This window comes from Agelaius phoeniceus, chromosome 5 (assembly GCF_051311805.1).
Source record: "Agelaius phoeniceus isolate bAgePho1 chromosome 5, bAgePho1.hap1, whole genome shotgun sequence".
Taxonomy (NCBI): domain Eukaryota; kingdom Metazoa; phylum Chordata; class Aves; order Passeriformes; family Icteridae; genus Agelaius; species Agelaius phoeniceus.
In genome coordinates, this window is record NC_135269.1 from 11738681 (window position 1) to 11757666 (window position 18986).

The 18986-nt window shown below is 39.4% G+C and overlaps 1 protein-coding gene across 1 annotated transcript in view; it reads left to right on the forward strand.

Annotated features, from left to right (window-relative positions):
* FGD4 (FYVE, RhoGEF and PH domain containing 4) overlaps positions 1–18986 on the forward strand; it is a 106504-nt gene that overhangs the window by 729 nt on the left and 86789 nt on the right. The gene's annotated exons all lie outside the window — the stretch shown is intronic.

Sequence of the window (18986 nt, forward strand, 5' to 3'; positions counted from 1 at the left end):
CATGCTTGTGTGCCACGGCACATTGGTTTTATGGGTGTGTGAGGGCAAAGTGGGTCAAATAAAGCTTGTAATCTCTGCCATATGGTTGTTACCATGTTGGGAATTATGACATGTCAAACACTAGGGTGGGGTATTTTGCTTGGGGACAGTCATTCCATGACTTCCTGGGCAAGAGGCCTGCTTAATTAAACCATGAGTATGCACAGAGAAGAGCAGACTACCACAATGCTGTTCAGGATCCTTTATTTTAGCTTTAATGTGTAGTGACTTTGGATTTGTGCATGAAACCACAATTTTTTAATGATGGCGGGATTTTTTTTTCTCAAGGCTTTATGTGTTCATTTACATTGGGAAAGAGGAATTGGTAATTGTGTTTGCAGCATGTAGACTTGGATTTTTCATCTCCTCCAATAGAGGTATACTTATAACCAGGACTCTGCATTTTCTGTTTGCAATTTAGTTCCTTTAGTCTTCTGCAGTTGCTCTCTGTTACCTTAGACTCCTGGGTAGTGTATTTTTACTCATCTACAATCTATTCATTGTTGCTCTTTTCATCTGTGCTCACACCAGCTCCACCAGGTGATTTATCTACTAAACATTTGTGCAGGATGCATGCAGCCTTTCAATGTGACTGCTCTCATCAGCTGTTGGGCTGCAGGAAGGTTGTGAGGGTCATGATAGGAGCAATATCCTGCTAATCAAATGTCCTTGCACTACAATAACCAAACTCACAGTAGTTTCCTGTATTGTGACTTCTAAGTATGAAAACCTCACAAATTAAGATAAGGAAATGAATTTCAAATATGTGGGAAATAAAAAGGAGATTTGGTGATGATTTCTCCATCTAAGTTCATAAAGCCTCTCTTTTTTCCCCATTCATAATCTATTTATCTCAGAAAATGAGATGAAGGAACCTTCTGAACAGGACTTCTATTCTCAGAGGGGAACTTTGGCCCCCTTCTTCCTGTTGCAGAAGCTGCTGGAGCCAGTGCTTCAGCATCCCATAAACCCAGGATAGCTTGGCAGCTTCTCTCTCTGTAGTCAGAATGTGACTGCCACTTGCTTCTGTGGCTGACAAGAGCTCACCAGACTGCCTTGATTCTGCAATAAAATTAATTCACAGTTGCAACATGAAGCCTGATGTTTTCTTTCTTCTATTAAAAAAAAAAAAAAAGAAGAAAGAAAGGCAGGTGTTTATACTTTTCTGGCTTATAAAATACTAACTGGATGTGAAAAGGGTTTTCTAATGCAGCACCATGCCTTTGACCTGCTTGAAAATCTTACAGGAAAGGAGTTAGTGTAGTCCATCCCCAATCCTTGTCTCTGCCAAATGTTGTGCAAGGTGAGAGTTACTGACATTACTGCCTGGGGGACAGTTCTCAGGCAAGTCCCTCAGATCTGTATCTGGAAAGGAACTCCAGAAAGTAGATCTGTTTTATGAGCTGTAAATGCATTTGAAATATTTCTGGATGATGCATATGGCAAGCATATCAGAGCACTTCTCAAACTAGTAAATTGTGTGTTAATTAGTGCAGCGACATAATAAAGACTATTGTAACTCCTGTACACTCAATATTGCCTCACAGCTTTTGACGTTGGACTGATGAAGGAGGCTATGTGCAGCTTTTATGTGCTGGGAGGCAGAAGTTCAAGGATTGTTTCCATTCTTGGTGTTGCTTGAAAGTATTTCTGAGGCTGATACAAGCTACTGAAGTTTTCTGTTACAGCATCAGCCTTTTGTTATGCACTGCAGTCAAAGTGTTGGACCTGTAACAGAAAAATCTTTTTGCTCTTCCACTTGCTATAGCCCAAATTCACCTTCATTGTCATGTGCAAAGTGGCAATTGGATTTTGTTAACCTGTGAGTTTGAAAAAGCTTGGTGTGTTTAACTGCCTACAGGACAAAGCAAAATTTATCTCTCAATAGAAGTTGACATTAATTTAAAAGTTTAGTCCAAAGAGTACTTGAATCTTCAGAGATACTTTGAAATTGATGGAAAATGCCAAGCTAGGTATCTGGAAACAGTTTAGAAAAGGGTGTTGTGTGGAGTAACATAATTAACAATCTCTTTTTGAAGGGAATAGCTGTTGTGGATTTGGTGCCTTTTTTTTTTTTCCCGCTGAATCAGAATTCAGAGTTTGTGTGACTTGAGTGAAGCTTTGCTTCAAATGTGTGTGTGCATGTTAACTCAAAATTAGGCTCCCACTAGGAAACAGGTGTTTCACAGCTTGCTTGTTCAGCACTTTCACAAGCCAAGAGCTCTGCGAGCTGTGAGGGTGGCACCCCTTGGATTCTGCAGAGGATGGAGCTGTCCTAGGAGGTTCTATCTCCCCCTAGCAGACTTGATCCAGGTGTGAAGCCATCACTCAGGATGCAGGGACACAGCAACTCACTTTCATAGCAAGAAACAGCTTACTCCTGTCATCAGCACAGTCACCTCTGGCCTTGCTGCACATAAACTAGATTAGCTTTTGTGGCATTCAAATCCTGCACTGCTTCCCTGGCTTTGCCCACTGCAGTGCAAATTTTCACCCTTTCTGGAAAGTTTCCCTCTGACCACTGACTTGTAACTGTACATCTGCTGGCTCTGTGCTGTTTGTTGGCAGTCTCAGACATTGCAGAGTGCCTCGTGGGGAGCTGAGGTAATTTGCATTCAGGACAGCATTCACTGCAGCAAGGTGTCTTCTAACACTGACAGGAAAAAAAAATAGTTCCCTGCTGCTGCTGTTGTAGCTCTGCCTGTAAATGGGTATGAAATGATGGATTGTGTTAAAGGAACTTCAGTAATCTTTTGGGTTTCCACCTTGCAGTAGGAGATAAATAAATGAGACTCTAATAGCATGCTGCTCTAGTCTATGAAAAATATCTTTGTTGTTTATTTTTTAAATGCTAGAAAGATAACTGTGCCCTGCCTGACAATTTCTTATGGTTGTTTTACCTTTGAAAATACAGCAATGAACATTGGATTTTGATTCTTCTTGTTCCTAGCTTTATATTACCCACTGCATTTTGTTGACTGGTCTATAGTGACTGAAAATTTGCTATGCATTGTGTTCAGGAGAAACCTATACAATCATTAGGGCCAATCTTAGCAGTGATTTGCATCTCTAGGTACATTAGAGACCACTGACAAAGAAAAATAACTGCTTTATAAGCCTTCCTGGGGATTGGAGGCTTTTTGACATTTTGCTAAAACTGAGCTTTATCAAGGAGTGTTGATACTTTAAAATGTTGAGAGAGGAAGGTGAATATGAGGAACTGCTTCCAAACATTCCTCTCTCTTCAAAAATGAGGAAAAGTAAAGCATAACAAATTGCTTTATGCAGAACTCCCATGAAAATGCATTTTCCTCTCATTAGAGAGCTTCCTGTTTTAAAGCCAAATTAATCACCTCTGCCTCTTATTGAAGCAAAGGTGGGGAAGGGCCAAGAAATGGAACTTTGCTTTTGCCATTTCTTCTCCCACTTCTCCTCCAAACATTTAGGATCAAAATGATGCCCTTAAAGCCAGTAAGAGTGTACTGTTTGGTTCATACACTATCCAGTCATGTCTATGTGTATTTTGGGTTGGTTTGATGTTTCTATTTAATTCTTGTCTGACAACGTCTACTTTACCCAATAATTCTTGTTTGCCCTGTAATACTGACTTCTTGGTGATCTGGGTGTTGATTTCCTGAAATAAATTAAAGTTTGTATTCACTGATTGACTTCCAAGTGACAATACACAAAAGATTTCAAAGGAGAGTTGCAACTGACATGGGTTTGTTGAAACTTGCCTGCTCCTTTCTCCAAAAGCTTCTTTTCAATGTAGCCTGAGAGGCCAAAGTCAGGTAAGGTTCTGGTAAGTACCATTGCTGAAATGCTTCTAGGCATTGCTGAAACTGAAAGTAATAATTTGCACACCCAGTACAAATTAGTTTGTTGTACAGGATCATAAATCTGATTTCCTTTGTAGATAAATTAATAAATGTGCTTGGGAAATTTCTAGATTGGAAGAGGAGAGCTTGTTCAGGGAATGTGTTACTTTTGGGTAACAAGTAAAATCGAATATTGACAAAGGAAGCTGTTAATAACAAAAAAAACCAAAACAAAACCAAACCAACAAAACCCAGTGGTTTGCCCTTGGCTATTATTTTGTTCCTCTTTCTGTCAACACCCATGCTGCTTGAAACTGCAGCTATCAGACTTTTTCCCCACTTCTTAAGTCCCAGTGAGAGACTATCTCACCTCCCAGCATTGCAGTAAAAATCCTGCTCATAACTGGGCTGTGTTTGGCAGTGTTTGTCAGTATGTCTTGGGTGCAGTGAGATCTGTGATAAAGCCCTCCAACTGCTGTGTTTTGCACTGTTGTGTCTTAAAGCAGTACTATGCATTTGATAGATAAGTTGTCTTCCCATGACGAAGGTTTTGTCAGAGGGAAAGGAAAAATATGAAGCAAGAAAATTTTAAAATGAGGCAGTTGTGGGCTTTTTCCTCTAGTTCTCTTAATATTGGGTAGATTTTCTTTGAAACGTTTCTGTCAATTCAATGTTTTAATCAAATTACTGATTAAAATTTTGTGAATTTTGTAGCTGAAACTCTATAAGAAGAAAAAATGGCTTTCTGTTCCAGAATAGGATGCTGTGTATATTAGCTGTCCTAAATATAAGGGGATCTGGGATGAATGTTTACACTCAGATAATCAGAATGATCCTTTTCATCTGTGTTAAATCTGTGAATAAACTTTGCCTCCAGCTCTTGATGGTCAAAACATTTTAATCAAATGCGTAGCAGAGGACAGCTCGATAGATTCATGCCATTGTCAACAAACTCCTCCTGACAAAGGGAGGGAGAATGCTGCTTAGGGAGTGTGTCCCCAGAGCACCAGGTTGTGTAAATAACCTGAGCATAAAGGAGGAAACTGAAAGAAGGATTTTTAATGGTTTCTTCACCCAGCTGCCTTGGAAATAGCATTTTAACAGAGATAAGCCTTTAGCAGAAGAAAAGTCTTTTGAAGGAAATGTAGGGAAGGGAGGGTGGGGTTCTGTTGAAATGTTGGCAAGCCATGTAGAAATCAGATGTGGTCCCAGGGTGCAGGTACACAGCAGTAAGGTGATATCAGAATATGAGGAGAATTGAGTAAAAACAGGGGAGAAGGAAAATTACTGCTACAGTAGTCTGCGAAACTAGACATGTAAAGAAATGTATTTCTAATGAGTTTCAGAGCAATTTGACACCTCTAATTGCACTGAAACTCAGTAAAATGGAGCATAAAATGTGTTAAAATTAGAGGCAAAAGACGCTGAGTGGAAGGGAGGACAGTGCAATGAAATAGCATTCATTATAAGTATTAATGCTAAGTATGTCAGATGTTAATGTGAAACAAGTTAAATAGCCCGGAAAGAAGGAAAAATGTGGTGAAACTGTACTGTGGCATGGGAAATTCTGTGGTCTGTTAAAGGCTTCTGAACAAAGGTCTTGCAGCACAGGTGATAATGTAGCTTAGAGGTGCAGCCTTCCCCTCATGGGTAACTGCAGGCACTTTCCTTCCCACAGAGATGCTGGTGTGGCCAGAATTGGATGAAGCTAGGAGAGGGACAATGGTGAACAGTGATTAAAAGTCACTGGTTCAGTGGCTGAATTTCTTCTGGCCCTTTTAAGGGTTTGGCTTTTTATTAGCTGAGCATTTGATGTTTCTGTGCCAGGCTTTTGGCTCTGCTGGTTGCCACTGGGGACTTTGTGGCACTTGAGAAGTCAGCAGAGAAGTTTCTGACTGCATCTTTGGTATGTCTCCTGCTTCTGTGCAGCACGAGGGGCCTCAGCCGGGAAAACTTGAGGGCAGATCCCCCTGCCCATTCCTGGTGGCTTCTCAAGGTAGAAAATCTAGGGTAGAGTGCAGAGCTCCCTGGCACTGCCTCTGCTTCTGGCTCAGCATCCTGACCCGACCAGCTGCTGTTCCTTTTGGGTACTGCCCAGACTTTAAGCTCCAGCTAGAAAGCTGGGGTAGGGAGACTTATTTTTATTTACTTAAGGCTTCATCTTCCTCCTAGGCTGAGACATTTGGTTGCTTAAGCTCAGGAGTCTGTCATATGCCACATGACTTTCTTGAATGCTGTAGTCCTGCCAGCTCACAGGAGAGCAGGCTCCTGGCTTCTCTTCTACCATGAAACAGGTAGTCTAAATCAAAAACCAAAGTTAGGGTCTACAGCAGACTCCTAACTCCATAAATTCCCTGAATTGTAAAATTTTTAAAGCAAACAATATTTGAAGGCAGGCTGCTTTTTAAGTATTTTGTCTTGTATCACAAGGGCTTGATGACAACTTGTAGTGAGTTATTAGAATGTTTTTCCTCTTTGCCATCACTTACCATAATTTACTGTCTTGTCTGTGATACTTCATTTCCTTAATTGAATACTAGTATATATGCATTATTTATATTAACATCAGTAACTGAGTCAGGAAATTAAACTTACTGACTAATTAGGTCTCTCTTCAGAATTGGTGAGTTAAGAATCAAAGCAAAGTCACTGATACAGAAAAAGTCAATTGTTTCTGATAGAATTGAATTTTTTCTCAGTTTTATGCAATTACACTGCTATCAGCCTTTTCTTCAGCTGACTCTTGCCAAAATGTCCCTGTCTTAATGCAAACATACTGTACATTCCTTTTTATTCAGTCTGACACTAACTCTCCTTATTAAGTGGTTGCATTTCATCTGTGAGGGTAGAATCCTTTTGTACTTCAATTATTCTCCTATGGATTAGTGGTACTAGAGCATTCAAGAAAGTAATATGAGATGAGACACCTGGGAATGGCTTTCAAAAGCCAGAAAAATCTTAATTCTTGAAACTTTAAAAGAGGGCTTTTATACCTTTATGACTAAAGCTTGGAAATTTTTGTGTGAAAATGTGGTTTTAGGAAGGCTTTGAAAAACACCTGTTTTTTTGTGGTATGTACAATAAAATCAGAATTGCTATCAGTGCATAAAATTATTCAGCATTGTGTTTTGGCTTATTTTAATTCTAAATATAGAACAATGTGAATTCTATTAAGATGTACTTTAAACTTGAGAGCAAGTTGCACCAATCTCCTACTAAGAATCATTGTCCATTTCAACAAGCAGAGCGGTTGGAGTGCAGCAGCTTAAGCTGAGCATGTTCTGGTAATCTGAGCTGACTGTTGCTCTGTAATTACCTCTTGAGTTATGCATGATAATGCAGGAAACAGTGTTCCTCATAATTTATTAATCTATAACTGATCCAGGGGGCAAACAGGCTCACCAGACCTGCAAGTCAAGGGCAGGCAGGTGCCTGGGCTGGCTGTGAAGGTGCTCTTTAAGCCTGCCAAGGTGAGCGAGGCAGCAGGAGGTACTGCCCTGGCTCGTGTGTTTGGGGAGGGGTCCAAAGCCAGCAGCCCAGGAGGTGGGTTGTGCACATGCTTCTAAAAACTTCCCTACATCCTTTCCCTGTCCTGGATCAAGCATAGAGGGTGTCCTTAGAACAACATTGCTGACATGCAGTCAAGGGGGAGAGAAATATCCAAGTGCTGTGGATGGCCAGCAGGAGCCCTGGCTGGTGCTGGTGTGGGCTAACCTTGGTCTTCAGTCTGCAGGATTGCCCCTTTAACTGTTCCTTTTATTTCTTTTCTGTATAAGGGCTGCTTGTGCACGGGATATATGAAAAGCTTTTTTGTTCATAGAAATGAGAACAATATTAACATTGTGTGTGTTAATAAGGAACTTAAAGGAACTTCAAATCCCAAGTGAGTTACCTCTTCAAAGGATTTTCGTGGAGCTTAAACAAACAAGTGTCTGTTCATCATAACTGTAGAGAATTATTATTTCCTGGTTTTAACAACTGTTACCTTTTAACACTGTTATGGTTGCTTTTCCCAGGTGGCCAATGCCAACTGTCAAGTTCATTAGCTTTTTATGGGATTTTTTGGAGCTCTTGTGACTAAATGCAGGTGAGCTGCTGGAGAAAAGTAGCCTACCATTTTAAAACCTGAGTAATATCAGGGTGTTGTAACGTGGTATATATCATGTACCTTATCACTGTGAATATTGTGCCCTCTTTGCTAGGTCCCAAGTGCCATTTAGGTCTTGTATGGGACTGGATCCTAATTAAAATGAATCTTATTTGAGTTTTTTGCCTCTTGTAGCTTACAGAAAATGTTGAGCTAGGACAGTGGTAGGTTCTAAATGAAAAAGGGATCAAGTAGTTTCACCATGCATGTCTTATGATTTGTTGGTTTAAAGGCTTATGTGAGGCTTAGAAAACAGGTGTATTTTAGGGGTGTTGTGTGTATCTCAAACTGTCACATTACTTTTTCCTCCCACAAGGTTAAACACAGATTGAAGGCATCTGCCAAGCCCTTAACTGATTGCTTGTGTTCTGCTGGGGTCAAGGCATCTGTGACCAGCATTTATCTGAAACAGCATGCAGTATATGACAACGGATCAGGATTCTGGTATAGGAGACATCAGAAAGTCTTCACAGTCTTCTAAAACTACTTTGATCCAGATACTTCAGACTCTTCTTCTCTAAAAGCTCATTATTTTCACTATGGCTTTCTGAGAAAATATTAATGTAGTCCTTTCAAATAACAAAGAGGTTTTAAATTGGACACAGCGGAAATGACTGGTGTATATAAATGTGGGCTGGTGATGCTGCTGAAGTACCTGCAATAGGGAACAGCTCTGGGGCACAACAGCTTGTAACTATTTTCCAGTTAATTTGTTTAGGTGTGATATTAGGAATACTCAAATATGGTGAAGTTACAGAATCCAAACACTCACTCGGTGACTCCAGAGCAATGCAAGTGAAAATTCCAGTTACTGTGCTGGGACCCATAAAGTGTCACTAGTGTTCCTTTGGAGCACCAGCCTTTCCAATGGTTTCCTTTTGCCTAGAGGTGGAGGCAGGTGATAGATCAGGGAAAAAAAATACAGAATTCTGAGTTAGAGTGTGTTTTTGGAGAGAGTTTTCTGCAGGAAAAAGAATTTGGTCAGTCTGCTGCCCTGTAGTGTGCACTGCTATTGCTCACACTGTTGCTGGCTTGACAGAAAATAAAACCACAAAACCTTTCACTCTTTGCTTCCTCTCACTGCAAGGAAGGAGATTAGAAACCTGAGCAGAAGTAGATGAATTGTTCTCTGTGGACACCACAAGAGAGCGTATATTTAGTAATCATCATTTTCCACAGTGCTCCACTGAGCTCTGTTTGCTTGTACAAAAGTACTTATGGGAGAAAAGAGCCACTCCTGCCCCTCTCTGCTTCCCATACATTCATTCTCAGGTGGTTCTTTGTGCCCCTGTACCACCCTGAATCTATAGTTTGGGGTGGAAATGGAGGAATTTCTCCAAGTACTTTTCCTTCCTCAGGAAGTCAAACCAAGTAGCTGCTTGCTGTCAAATGTTAGCTTCAGTTTCAGGAAGGAAAAATGCTTTTTAAATATGAGAAGTGAGAATATATTATCCTTCCTGAGACTGACAAGGACTACATGCTTATTATAGTCAGTGTGCTGACAGGCAGCACTAAGTGTGGGTAAAGCTAGCAGAGCTGGAAACTGAAGTACACAGAGCTGGGGGATCTTAAATCCTGCAGTTGGTTTTCTTTTTTCTTTTTTCTTTTTTCTTTTTTTTTTTTTTTTGTTTGTTTTGCTATGTGAGGGAGAGCATGTTGTTTGAATTTAAAATACAATATTTGCTGTGGCACAGGATACAGAAGCAGGATCAGCTTTCTGATAAGGAGTTTTTTTCAGGTATAGGATACAAGGGATTAGAAAAGCAGGAGCTATTCAGTAACTATGGGGAGGACTGCATGGTGCTGAAAGGACCCAATGCCTAAGGATTTTCTTTTTTCCTTTTTTTTCTTGGTGCATGGGTAAGTATTGAAAGAAGGAAGGAGAACTCTGGTAACTAGTAAGCATGTAAACTCTAAATGAAAACTTCTCAACTGCATTACAACATCTGCTAGCAAGCCGCATAAAGATGATATATAACAATATATAGATAATGAAATTCTGATCATGAAGAAGAACCTCCATTTTTACCATAAGCTTTTGAATGACATGTGCAAATACAGAACCAAATTTTGTGTGGAATATATGCTTCTCCCACTGTCCTTTTTTTTTTCTATACGTGGATGTTATAACTTTGAACAATCTGCAGTTTAAATTATGATTGTATAATTAATTATTTGATGAGTGTAGAAAATCAACTCTTTTACTCTTTTCTACTTATTAACTTGGCAGTGTGGGATTTTGGGCTTGTGGGGTGGATTTTTTTTTGTTTGTTATTTTTAAATACTATTCTGTTCCCTAATTAGGACTTAGCAGATACACTTAGGAATATACAGGCAAAATAACTTTCTGAAAAGATGCATAATGTTTGTTTCCTGATTAGTGGATTATGGGGAATGACTGCATCTCTTCTCTGATTAATTTATTTGATATTAAAAAGGAAGCAGGTGTGAATTCTTTCTATTAATTCTAATTCGGGTGTTTGAATTAAAAAAAATAAGATAAAAGCACAACTGTATTTTTCAGCTCTTCAGAGATTAAAGGGAGATAACTTTAAAAACATTACATCTATGACAAGAATCTGAGTTTTGAAATCTAATGCAGAATTTTATTTTATTTCTGTTAAGTTAATTCTAATAGAAAGTTAATAAGGTAATTTATATTTAATAACTTTATTCTACTTCAGTATATTTCAAAGCATTAGTCATGTTGGTTTACCCACAGAATTGTGCCCTGTGTTGAAAATGTGAAAATTCAGTCTTAGTACATGATACCTATGTAAATTTAAGATACGAGCAGCTGCATATTGCTCTTTATTGACAAATATCAATAAAACAACATGTAGGCAAGTCTTGACATATGAATATTTAACTCCATGTTTGTACACAGACTTAAATAGGGATCCTGCTCTTACTAGGCTCAAAACAGGCAGGCAAAGTAAATGCAGTAATTTTTTAATTTTTTATTTTTTTACTTTGTAATTGAATTTAAAATCTTATTTCCCTCATGGCATCTCACTGAATTCTCCACCACCCTTTGCTAAGAAAAGCATAATAAATTGCCTCTGTGCTGGAGCCAGGGAGGGAGGGCTGCAGCGTGCTCACCACAGCAGCTGTGCATATGCAGCAGTGGGAATGGCAGGATTTAGGGCTGGGCTAGCAGATTCCCCATGCTGCTGCCATCCCTTGGGCTGGAGCTGGGGCAGTGCTGGGTTCTGGCAGCAGGGGCTACTGCTGAATTTCCAGCTGGCTGTGGCTCAGCAGAGCTGCTCTGCTTTCCCTTCCTGCACTGGCAACCATGGGCTCAAGCTACAGACAGCGTTCAACAGAGTTTAGGGGCAAAATATTAAACTCCTTAGAGGTTCTGAGCTTTTCATGTTCAGGGAACAAAAGGCAAACTGATAACAGCATTAGTTATATATGGTTTCCTCTGTCTTATTTATATGTATCTTCAGGTGGAGCTCCTCACTCCAGCATGGTTTTTAACAAAACAGCAAGCTGACTTATATGGAGGGGAACTTAATACACAAACTGATAGGGATAGGACAAGGGGAGCAGTTTGGAACTAAAAAAGAGAGAGATTTAGATTAGATATTAGGAACTCATTTTTTATTCATGGGTGGTGTGGCACTGGCACAGGTTGCCTGGAGAAGTTGTGGTCAAGGCCAGTTTGGTTGGGTCCTGAGCAGCCTGGTCCGGTGGAAATTGTACCTGCCCATGGGGAGAGGTTGGATTGAGATGATCTTTAAGGTCCTTTCCAACCCAAACCATTCTATAATTTTATGGATGTTCATACACTGAACTTTTTTGAACTCTTTGAAAATCTTGAGTACTGACCTACAGCCAGTAAATCAGGTTTAATTTTCCTAAGGTTTAGTGTAACTGTGAATTGTTTGCAAATATGCTGTCCCCAATACAGCTGTAATTCAATAGAAATAGTTGTGCTGAGTAAATTGGCCGTGTCATATGAAAGGTGAAGGGATTTCTGACCTATCTGTTGCATATTTACATAAAATCAGACCTGGCCTTTTTATGGTGAAAAAAATATGACCATGTATGATATGACCATAGGTTTATTTCTCACAGACTTAATTCAAAAGGTTTCTTTTTCACAGATTAATCTGTGATTAATTGTAAAATAGTTACAATTGGCTCAGCATGATTGTTTTCTATCCTTATTTCAAAGTCTAGTATGAAAACAGAGCAATTTACCTGCATATTTCTTTCCTTGAGAGTGGTTACTTGTGAGCTGGAGATCAATGATGAAAATCTGGAATTGAGGATAAATTGCCTATGGAAATGGATAAAAGGTAAAATATCCTAAACCTTTTAGTGGTTTTGCTGTAATTCCTGCACTATGCTTTTCATATCTGCAGTGTGGTTACTTATGCTGGGTAGTGAAACCTTTCTGAAACTCAATTTTGCTTTCTGCTTCCATGGCAATTGATGCTCTTTAAAAAAAGAAAGGCAAAAAAACAAGCAAAAAACCCAACCCCAAAGTAATGCACTTCTCGTTTTCCCTGTGTCTGTGCAACTTAACACTTCACCTTCAGAAACTGCTCCAAGAGCTTGTTGAATGCCTCTCTGAATCCCTTGGTGACTCTGCTGATGCTTGGCAAAATTTGTCTCAGCAACTTTCTTTCCTGTCCCTCCTCTTTGTGACTGAGCAGCATGATAAGAAATTATATACAAGTTATTTGCTGTAGTTTCTTTGGACATGTGAGGCAGATGTACTTGTCAAGTGTGCTTCCATCTAAATAGGAACAAATGATTTTTAGGACTGTTTTGTCAAATTGTGAGCCAAAATGCTGGATCCTGTACTATACTGGGTCCCAAATTTAGTAAATTTTTGTACATTTTTATTTTATTTTCAAGCAGCCCTGTATAGCAAGTAATAGTGTTTTGAATGGACTGAGGCTCTTTACAACCTATTTATTCAAACCCATAATGTTTTCATTTGTAATGTTCTCATTTGTATATGTATTTTCATCTCAGGAGCAAATAATCAGCCTTCAAAAGTTTTGAAAGTATTTCCTTTGATAAAATAATTTTGACCTATTTATCTTAGTCTGTGTGATAAGTATAGTTTTACCTTCAGAATTGTCTTCTCTGCAAAAGAAACTTGAAAGGATCAGAACTCCATTTGCCTTCAAAAAGAGGAAGCAGCTGGTGTTTTATTTGATTGATATCTCCATCTTATTGGACAAATAATTATCAAAGCTTCATATTGCTGCATAAACAGCAAGGAAAGGAGTATGGATGAGAAGATTGCAGGTGATGTTTCTATATTTTAGGGTGTTTTTACACCACAGGCTATTACATTAGAGAAACAGTAAATACTTATCAGATTATTGCTTTCAGCCTGCTCTGCTGATACTGAGATTGCTTTGAGAGCAGTGCTGTGAAGAGACATCCTTCAAAACACTGACCCAGTGTGAAATGAATACAGAATGTTTCAGCTGCAGGACTATTCCAAAACTGGTTTATGTGAGCTTATTACTGTACTTGCAGAACTGAGAAGCAATTGCTATAAACTGAGCATTCTTTGTGCCCCAGAGCTCAGAACAAAAATATTACTTCTTCCTTCTACCAAACAGCTGGAAGTGTGAAGTGTGTTTATGACCATCTCATAAGTATTTTCAATGTGGACGCCTTGTTTTACAGGCAACCTGGCAAGCATCAGGTATGGGTGACGAAAATCCCACTTTCTGTTGATGGCAGCTCACTCATTCCTGTGGGAAGGATGGGGAATGCTCAGCAGGCAATGATACTGCTCTGCAGGGAATGATGAGTGCAGCCTGACAATATATTCCTCTGGTAGCCACACTACTGTGCTTGCCATTTGTCTGGGTGGAGTTTTGCTACTCACTGAAGTTTCTGCTTTCTGGAGGAGGTTATGCATGCAGAGAGAACAGTGAGCATGAAGTGGAGGTGTTCTGAGCTTGTGTGGGGTCTTGCCATCTTTCTCTGCACCCACATATAAGAGCAAAATGTAAGAATAAAGCTCTAGCTTTAAAAACATTTTCATGTATTCATAAAAAAACTGAAAAGTGCCATATTCTGGTGGGGAAAAAAAAGCTCTTCCTCTCGTTTTGGCCTTGAAAACCACAAAAGGAAGTGAAAGAGGCAGTGGGCCCTTCAGTCTACAGGTTGTGCAGCCACCTTGGCTGGCTCTGAGGATATAGCACGAAGTCAGCCTGGTGTAAAAAGAATCTCTTTTGACCTAAGGAGAAAATGTGAATCCCCAATTTCTTACCAAATGCTCGTAAATGTCTTCACTGGTAAGTTAATAAATTCCTGTATATAGACAAGAATCCTTCAGAAAAATAGGCTAGGGTGTAGATGTTGTAGTTTTCCATAGAACTACTTACCTTAAGGCAAATATTTAACGCAGCAAATGTTTAAGTGAAAAAGTAATCAGGGATTTGTTTACTGAGAAACACTGAAGGACAAAAAGAAAAGGGAGGGGGGGAATAGAAAAGTAGTATTCTATTCTGCCAACAATGTGATTCAGAATTAAATTCCTGCCTGCAGTTAATTGGGATTGATTGTCTGTTTCTAAATTATGCATAGGAAAAGGAAAGGTATTACTCAGTGGGGTTAATCAGAGTTGTGAGAGCAAGTTTGGAGTTTTCTATTCTGCAGCCAAGATTTTACATGCATATGTAACAGCTAAATATCCTGTTTTTCTGAGGTATTGAGATTGAGCGCTTCTGAAAACCGCTTCACTAAGTTACAAGTTTGAATATTGGATTTTTATTTCTAACTTTATACATGTAAACCAACAGATTCAGGTATCTAATTTGGTGGATTAATATCAGTAAGTGAATATCTAGGTATTTTAACTATTTCTGGAAACTCAGAAATGTCTATGCATAAAACAATGGTTTCTGCCCCTTTTCAGCCTGTGAAATTGTCAGTAAAAGCTAAATGTAAGCTGAGCAAATGGCTTCTGTGGACAGCTGAGGTTCGTGCTGCAGTGAAAATGCAAGGTCTAGAATGCAGTAATTAGAGAGGGTAGTCAATACTTGTTAATGAAGGCAGTGCTTGTGATCTGTCTCTGAAGGGGGAGCAGAGCAGTGCTGCCCTTCCTGCAGTGCCTTATTGACCTGCTGCAGCAGCCACTCTGCTCAGCCTTGGAAAAATGGACGTGCTTTCTTTAAGAATAAATAACCTCTTTTCCAAAAAGTGATGGAAATAGTTCAGGAAAAATGAAAGGTGCTTGGGACTGCAAGGTGTATGGGTACATAATGTGTGTGTGCAATTACAAGGGGTTTTGGTGGGATTTACAAGCTCCAATAGAGGCCTTTTAAGAACAATTTCCCTATTTTTTAAATGTGACTTTCATTTTTGTTAAATAGATCAGTCTAAAGGGTTTATGCATAGCTCGAATGAGGGAAATTTAGTCTGTGAACAACTTGCTGCTGTGAAAGGGTAATAAATGAAATATGAGGTGTTTGGCAGACAGGCTTCAGAAATGTTTCAGTGATTTACTTCTCTGGGAAAGACTGCTGCCACGTAATTCCATTAACTGTATGACATGGCTGTGCAGTAGCCAGGCATGTCACTGCCCTTGAATTTCCATTTTGTTCATTCTGTTATTTGTGCTGTTCCCATGAACTGCTTTCCTGCCTGTTTCCTGGGGTGCCAGCTTCTCGGAGGTGATGATCAGAATAGCCAGCTTGTGGTGGTGACCTCTTCTATATTGTAGCTGTCAGAGCGAGTTTGTGAGGATCAAAGATGGAGAAAGGGGGCTCTATTAGAAAATGAGTCTTTGCATGGCATTCCTTTCAAGGCTGTTCTAAATCTGGCTTAAGATGAAGAACATGTCACTGAGGTCTCTGCTATGCTATTTAGTTCCACAATTATGGAAGAAAGTACCAAAGATGGAGAGCTGCTCGCTTTCCCATGAAAAGGGAAAGCTACCACTTATTTCCTTTTAGAGCAAGGTAAATGAAAGGGGGAACTTTTGGGAATTCTCCTATGAAGTGTTAGTGCATTGTTTTAACCAATTTTGTTCTGTGTAGGTATGATGTCATGTGCAGGAAAAACAAGTATTAGCCCCCCCAAATTCTGCTTGCTCAATTTATCATGCTTTTTATGGTTATTACCATGATTTGGTAGTGATCAAGGCTGTTTTCAGAAGCTCTTACAGCACTCTACACACATGCTGGGTAAGGTCCTGATATCTCACAGTACTCAAAGCTGCTTTGCATAAAGTGAAACATTCCTTCGTTCTGCTGACTCCTGGGCTCACAATGCTCACCATTCCAGAATATATCACTTGGAAGCCTGCAGTGATCTATATGGACTGACTTCTTTTCTTTTTTAAAAATGCTTCAATTATTGACAATATTTTATTTCTCAATTGATATTGGGAACAATGAACACTTCATATCCTACTGCTGTTGTAATGGAAATGTCTTTTTGGAAGTGACTTCTGTCAGGACTGCTCTAACTTGGTAGTTGCAGGATGGTCAGTGACAGACCACTGGTGCTGGTGGTGGGCTTTAGATTGCCATCCTAATCCAATGGACATTTAAAACTTCTTTGCCATGGTGTTTGCAAGATGGCCACATAAACCCGAGTGGGTTTTGCCTGGTGGTATATTGAAACCACTTGTTGACCTCTAATAGGAATGGTTTTCTTTGTAGATGGTTTATGTACTGGTGTTCAGTCTTTTACATTTTCTGCTCTAAACTCATTGTGGTGGGACCTGAATGTGGAGCCCACTTCAAATGCCACTTGTGTGCTCAAAGAGAGAGGGTTAAGATTTCAGCCAGGCCAGAGCCATAGGAAAGGCAGGGTCTTTCTGGTTCACCTGGGGAGAGTAAAAAGGGTAGAAAGTCAAGCTTTTGAGTACACTGAACACCACCAAAAACTGAATGCTGCTGTTCAGACTTATTTTTCCACTTGTTCTCTTTTTTGGTAAATTTTTGCACTGTACTTGAAGTGTATATGGGGTCTTGTTTGGGAAATCATAACCTCAAAGCACAAATCTTATATGACTAAAGAATGAGCTGCATTGGTCTACCTGTACTTTTTTGACAGATGAAAAGCCTTATTTAGATATTTTCTCTCTGCTGTCTTGCTGGAACCATGAAGTTCTTCTCTTTCAATGGAGCTGTGTGTGGTTTGAAGCAAGGAGGAAAGAAACTGAATCTTTAAACAAGGCATTTGTATCATTGTAGGAGTTCTGGGGACACAGTATAAAGAACTGATGCTATGTGTATGAAATATCATTTTCAATGGAAAATGTTTGCTTAGAGGAAAGTACATTAATGTTGCTCATTTCAGTTCTGTAAATTTTACAGAAGCCAGGCTGGGGTAGGAGAGTCCAGTTTTGCTTTTGTAAGTCCAAAAACCAAAAGCACAGGTGGCTTCTGCACTTGCTGTTTCTAGCTGAAGTGTTGTCTGTCACACATTTGAAAAAAAAATCAACCTTCCCATCTTCCTAAGCTGCTTGTTGTATATCTAAAGCAAGCAAGACAAGCCAAGCCAGCTAAGGTCAGAGAGCTGTAATTTACACATGGTGAGGATATATGACAAGTTTGTCTGGGTTTCAGACTCTCCATCTCTCAGTTTGCTGGCTCAGCCTCAGCAGGGGAGGCTGATGTGCAAGGTGTGAGGGCAGCCAGCTGATGTCTCCTAGGTTCTCCCACAGACACCTGATCTGGAAAGCTCTTGGCTAACTTGGTTCTGTCATGAGCTCTTTTTTACTGTTATTTCTTCTTTCCCTCTGATTTCCTCAATTATCTGAGCTGGCCATACATAGCTTTGTTCAGGGCACTTTCTGGCTCAAAAGTTTCTATTCTCTCCTGGTTTCTTGGGCATCCTTTTATTTGAGATATCTGCCACACTTCAAGTCCTAGCTCTGTGCTCTTTTCTCTACTGCCTTGATATGTGATCTTCCTGTGAATTTTTGTCTTTAGGATCCTGACATTGCCTGGAAATAGCTCATGGTAATTCTATTTTATTTTTTTAAATCAGACTGTACTATAATTGTAAGATCTGTGGAACATAGAGGCTGTGATACACAGCACTGTAACTGCAGTGAGAATCAAATTTAATGAAATGCAGTCCTTATGTGATGAAGGTTCCCAGGGATCACCCAGATATCTCAGAGAATAGCTTGGAAACTTGTGTCCATTTTTAAACAAAAATTAAAAATATTAAAGAAAAAGTAAGCGTTCCTCATGAGTATTTTATGTCTGTCAAATAGTCAAAATGAAACTGGTGAGCCAGTGTCAGTGTCTGCAGTTAGGTTTATTTTTAAAACTTTTGTCCTTCTCTTGAATGTATTCCAGACATGTGTTTTATCTTCACACCTCCAGAAGATACAATCTCTGACAGATAATTGTAAACTTGATAAACTTTCTTTGCACTTTTACACATCTTGACACTTGAACTTTTAAATATCATTGTTGTATACATATTAGTACAGTGGAAAGAATGGGCTAAGAAACACACATTTTGTAAAGAAGGCACTTTTTACTGACTTTTGCAGTGTGAATCTTAATTTAATTTTTTTTAATATTTAGCTTAAATGTAGTCAAGCCACTGTGTACTTAAAGAAGGCTTCTTTGGTGCCCTGTCTTTGGTTTGTCTCTCTCCTTCTGTGCCCCTTGATAAGACTTTTGAGACTGAAGTAGGATGTTGAGGTTCCTGTTTCATGGACCAGTTTGTTCTGTAAATAGGTCAGTAAGTGGTTGGCTGGCTACTTTTTCATCAGCAAGTTTATACTGCCTTAGAGATTTATCTGTCACTGAAAGTAACATCCATGCTGATTGCTCTGAAACAGCAGTGAAATACAATAACCATGATTGGATTGCTGCTGTTGGGATAATGGTGGAGGGGAGCACTACAAAATAATGAACTGTCAGGTTCCAGCAGAATTCTGCTCTTTATTTAGTATAATGTTTGTGGTTTCCTGTGGCTTCTACTTTTTGTCATGCTTGCTACATAGGTGTTTAAGCTTTTATAAC